General features: G+C 39.3%; 1 non-coding gene across 1 annotated transcript; it reads right to left on the bottom strand.

Moving 5' to 3' along the window:
• Positions 1–5,135: 5,135 nt before the first annotated feature.
• Positions 5,136–5,239, bottom strand: LOC130972724 (small nucleolar RNA R71). Its single transcript, XR_009083886.1, has one exon. It is a non-coding gene; the product is annotated as a small nucleolar RNA R71 (small nucleolar RNA).
• Between the last annotated feature and the right edge of the window lie 547 nt (positions 5,240–5,786).

Genomic DNA, 5,786 nt, shown 5'->3' with positions numbered 1-5,786 from the left:
CTAGATCTCAATTCCTTCCTTGATCAAAGTAGAAAATAATCAGCAGAAGAGAAGTAAATCAAACAGCAAGTGAAATGTAAATCCAATTCTCAATTATGCAGAAGAAGAACAAGAGAAATGCAGATAGAGAATGAAAATAGAATTCCTTCCAATCTCAATCCAAAATTCAAATTTAAAGAAAGGAAAACTAGAAGAGAGAGCTCTCTATCCTACTCCTAATGCTCCCTAAAGGAGCTATCCTTCCTTTTTTGAAAATGAGAAAGATGCCTTTATATATGCTTTTTACAAAATAAAATGAAATTGAAACAAATTAAATGAAAATCCTAATTTTAGCTTGTTCTTGTGCCTTTGAGTGATGATGTGGGCTTTGCTTGCTTTGGATTTGAGGAGAAATGGGTTTGGTTGACCTTGATTCAATTTGGAGAGGAATTGAATTTAAATGGAATTTTAGTTGAATTTTGGCCCATGTTGCTCCCAGGAGGCTGCTCTGCTCTTGTGGAGAGCAGAGCAGTGAAGCTTTGTGTGGGGATGCATGTTGCGTGTTGAGTATAGTGAGGCATCAGGATGCTACCCTACTCATGTGGAGGGCGGAGCAGTGGAGCCTTGCATGTGTATCCTGCGCACCAAGTACTCCTTGCCCATGTTGTGTTGCGCGCCTCATGTCCCTGGCCGTGTCATGCTCATGCTTGTGTGCGCCAAGGGGAGTTCCCAAGTTCAAACCCTTGTGAAAGCATTTGGGGAAACAATTTTCCTTGAATTTTTATGAAGAGAGCACGACATTGCTCTCCTTGAGAGCGCTACTTCCTTGGTTTCCTTGTGTCTCCCTCTTCGAGCCTTGGTGGAAGCACTTTGGTTTATTTTCGCTTATTTTTGACCCTTAAAGATGCCTTTCACTCATGCCTCAATTGTATGCCAAATATAAATTGCTATATATCGTTGGAAAGCTCTGAATGTCAGCTTTCCAACGCAACTGAAAGCACATCAATTGGACGTCTGTAGCTCAAGTTATAGCCCTTTGAAGTAGGCATGGTCATGCTGTGAGCGCCCAGATTTTAACTTAGCGAAAATTTGCTTCCAACCTCACTTTGTTTCATCACGATATTTCCCTGCTCTTGGCAAGGGCAGAGCAATGTGCGTGCTAGTTGCTTCCTCCTTTGATTTGGTCATGGGCCACGCTTTTAAAAGCGTGGCCTAAGGCTCCAAAGTGTGCTGCAACTTCAAAGTGTGCCCCAAAGCTCTTTTTTTCTCCTTTTTAGCTTATTTTGTGCTTCTTTGATTCTTTTTCTTCTTATTTCCTACAAGATTTATAAATTTAAAAGATCAAGGAAATATTCTAATTAAGCACGAAAGAATGCAATATTTAAGCACTAATCATCAATTTCTTGTATGAAAAAGCATTGAAAAATAGGTATATGATGACTTGTCATCACAACACCAAACTTAAGCCTTGCTTGTCCCCAAGCAAGAAAAGAATCATGCAATAAAGATTGACAATCCAAGGTAAGAAGAATAGCAACTCAATGTTCATGGTTAGCTAGTTTATTTATTATTATTATTCGAAAACTCCATAACCATTTATTATCCGCCTAATTGAGATTTACAAGATGACCATAACTTGCTTCATACCAATAATCTATGTGGGATCGACCCTTACTCACGTAAGGTTTATTACTTGGACGACCCAGTGCACTTGCTGGTTAGTTGTGCGAAGTTGTGAAGAAAGTGCTGAGTTATAAACGCGCATACCAAGTTGAGCGCCATTGTTAGAGATCACAATTTTGTGCACCAGGTTGTAAAAAGTATGTGAGAAACCAGTTTAACATTTTAGAGATATTTATTTTTACGGATTAAAAATTCTTACCAACTACTTTCATCATGCAAGATTCAATTCATGGCAAACTTTAATTGATTAAACCCTAATTCCTTAGTAATTTAATCTCCTCTAACCTAATCAACTGCCAATTCCTTGGTGATGCCAAGGCATCTTAGGCTAGTTTCACTAGCATTTTTATGTTAGTTTTAGTTGTTTTATGCATTTTCTTGAGCTTAAAGTAACCAAGAATGGTTAAATGAACAACAAAGTAATGAATCATCCAAGCAGTATAATTTTGATGCAAATTCCATGAGATTTAGTTATATTACTTGAATGCTATGAATGGAAGATTTCTCATGAAATTTTGCAAGACTTTGATGCAATTGTTTGGATGATTTCAGGGAAGAAGAGGCTAGGCAAAGAAGCAACAAAATCAATAAAGGAAGCTTGAAGATCACATGTGCCAAGCCATATGATGCTGAAACTGGCGTTTAACCTCCAGTTTAACCTTAAACTGGAAGTTAAACGCCAGAATAAGAAATGCACCAAAAGCTGAAAGTGGCGTTTAACCTTCAGTTTAAGGTTAAACTGAAGGTTAAACGCCAGAATCATAAAAGCTGAGAAAAGAGGAAACTGGCGTTTAACCTCCAGTTTAACCTCAAACTGAAGGTTAAACGCCAGAATGAGAATGGCACAAAGGGAGCATTTCCACGTTTAACCTCCAGTTTAACCTCAAACTGGAGGTTAAACGTGTTCGAACCACATTATGCACCAGGAAGCCATTTCCACGTTTAAGCTCCAGTTTGACCTCAAACTGGAGCTTAAACGTGTTCGATTAATTACACTCCTGGGCTACCTTCTTCATTCCCACGTTTAAGCTCCAGTTTGACCTCAAACTGGAGCTTAAACGTGTTCGGCGTTTTTGCTCCTCCAGGGTTGCCTTCTCATTTCCACGTTTAAGCTCCAGTTTGACCTCAAACTGGAGCTTAAACGTGTTCGACCAGAATTGCCTCCAGGGTTGCAATCTTCATTTCCACGTTTAAGCTTCAGTTTAACCTTAAACTGAAGCTTAAACGTGTTCGATTAATTACACTCCTGGGTTGCTTTCTTCCAATTCCAAGTTTAAGTTTCAGTTTAACCTTAAACTGAAACTTAAACTTCAACTGAAACGCCACTCCTTGAAAGGGTTTCTGGGCCAAATATATTGAAGTTTAAGTTAGCATTTGAGCACAAATATTAACTTAAACGTATTATGGTATGAAACCCAATTGAATATCATGGTTTATGGGATTGGGCTTGAAGAATTGATGAGTCTGGAGCATCCATTTGTTGAGTCTTGTGTCATTACTTGTTTATCACTAAGTTTGCTCAATGAATGTTACAGATTTGAATCACAGCCTCATCAGGATTATGGACCATAAACCCAAAAGCAAAAGGAATTCAGGGAAAGGCCTCAAAGCCCAAGGAACACAACAGAAGCTCAATTTAGAAAGTGTATAAATAGGATAGAATTTAAGTTAGTTAGAACTTTTTTTTACACTGGGGAACTTTTTTTTTCATCTTTGTAATTGAATTCAGAGCTATGGCTCACTAAACCCCTTTCATTGGGTTAGGGAGCTCTATTGTAATTCAATGAATCAATAATAGTTTTATCTTCTTCTTCAATCTTTTCTCTTGAATTTTGTTAGAAAGCTTCTCGATCTAACTCCATTGGGTAGTTGTCTTGGGAAAGAAACTACCCATAATTGAAATCCTTCGGAACCTTGGGAAAGGAATGATGGATTCATGCTAGAGAAGCTTTCTCACAGTGAATTGAATTGGGGTTTGGATGGATATTGTGACATGTAATCCTACCAAATTGTGGTTCATGAAACTGTGTGGTATAATCAGTGATCGAGCATCATCTCTTCTTATGAACATTTAAACCAAGGGATTGGGAATTTGTTTGTTTTTAGAGAGAATTGGTGAGCCAAGGAATTGGGATCCAATCATATAAGATTGCCAAGCAAGATTCAATGAATGCATTGGTTGAGGAAGAGATGAAGTTGTTTTGATTCGGAGATTTCAATATCTCCTGACCCCAATGAACTCCCCATTTCTGATCTACACTTTCTTTTACATTCTGCCATTAATTTCATGCAAGCACCCCCATCCCTTTTGATTTCAGCAATTTACTTTCTCGCACCTTAATTCTCGCAATTTAAGTTTATGCAATTTTAATTCCTTGCAATTTACGTTTCCTGCATATTTACTTTATGCAATTCACATCTAAAAGTTGATTCCGCTCAACTAATCAAACTTCTAATTCGAATTGCTCATTCAACCAATCCTTGTGGGATTCGACCTCACTCTATTGTGAGTTTTTACTTGACGATAACCGGTGCACTTGCCGGAAGGAATTTTGCCGTTTGTGCAATTTCCTAAAATCGTAGCATAACAAGTTTATGCGCATCAAGTTTATGGCGCCGTTGCCGGGGATTGGTTTTCGATTGACGATTCTCAAATTGGAAGTTAACTAGATTGAGCATTTTTCTTGTTTTGTTAATTTAGTTCAAGTTACTTGTTGAATTTTAATTTCTGCACTCTGTTATCTGCTTTTTCTTTCTTATGCCTTTAAATTCAAGCAACTAACTCGCTGACCCACTAACTATTTGAATTAATTCCTCAACTGCTCTAACCATACTCTTCCATTAACCAAGAGTATTCCACCTGTTTGTTGCTTGTGGTGTGTTCTTGTATGACAGGTAGAAGAGGAGAGACATCAACTCCTCCATATACCGAACCAGAGAGGACCCTTCATAGACGTAGAAGGGAAGCAAGAGGGAAGAGAGTACTGAGAGAAGAGGAATCTGAAGGAGAATCTGAGGACAACTTTGAGAAAGCTCTAGATCTCAACATGGATAGAGAATTTCACAACCATGAGAGGGATGATGGAAACAATGCCATTCCTGAGAGGAGGGTTCTTGGTTCATACATAAACCCAACCTCTGGGAATTGTGGTAGCAGCATTCAGAAACCACCCATTCAGGCCAACAATTTTGAACTCAAACCACAGCTAATATCACTGGTGGAGGACCATTGTTCATTTGGTGGGAGTGCTAATGAAGATCCAAACCAACATCTCACCAAATTCCTGAGAATTTGTGACACTGTGAAGTCCAATGGAGTCCAGGAAGATGCCTATAAACTGCTCTTGTTCCCATTTTCACTTAGGGACAAGGCAGCTAAGTGGCTGGAATCATTCCCAAGGGACAGCCTAACAACCTGGGATGAGGTGGAGAGCAAGTTTCTGGCACGTTTCTACCCCCCACAAAAGGTCAATAGGCTTCGATCTGAGGTTCAGACCTTTAGACAACAAGATGGTGAGACGCTTTATGAGGCATGGGAGAGGTTCAAAGAATTGACAAGGAAATGCCCACCAAACATGTTTCCTGACTGGGTTCAATTGCATATTTTCTATGATGGACTTTCTTATGAATCAAGGAAGGCTGTAGACCATTCATCAGGAGGTTCATTGAACAGGAAAAAGACTGTGGAAGAAGCCATTGAAGTGATTGAGACAGTGGCTGAGAATGAGTACTACTATGCTTCAGAGAGACACAACACTAAGGGAGTCATAGAGCTGAACCATGTTGATACAATTCTAGCTCAAAACAAGGTGTTTGCCAAGCAACTAGCAGAGCTCACAAGGAAATTAGACACAAAGCAAGTGGCTACAATACACACACAAGATCAAGAGGAAGTAAGCATTGAAGGAGGTGATTGGGAAGAGGCCAACTATGTGGGAAATCAACAAAGGCAATCATATGATCCACATTCCAACACTTACAACCCAGGATGGAAAAACCACCCAAACTTTGGGTGGGGAAACCAGCAAACCCAACCCCAAAACCACAAACCTTACAACCACAACCAACATAACAATTCCACATACCAAAACTCCAACCAAAGACCACACCAAACCACACAAAAC

The sequence above is a fragment of the Arachis stenosperma genome, chromosome 3 (assembly GCF_014773155.1).
Source record: "Arachis stenosperma cultivar V10309 chromosome 3, arast.V10309.gnm1.PFL2, whole genome shotgun sequence".
Taxonomy (NCBI): Eukaryota; Viridiplantae; Streptophyta; class Magnoliopsida; order Fabales; family Fabaceae; genus Arachis; species Arachis stenosperma.
The sequence above is the reverse complement of the archived record's forward strand: the minus strand, read 5'-3'. Positions and strand labels throughout refer to the sequence as shown.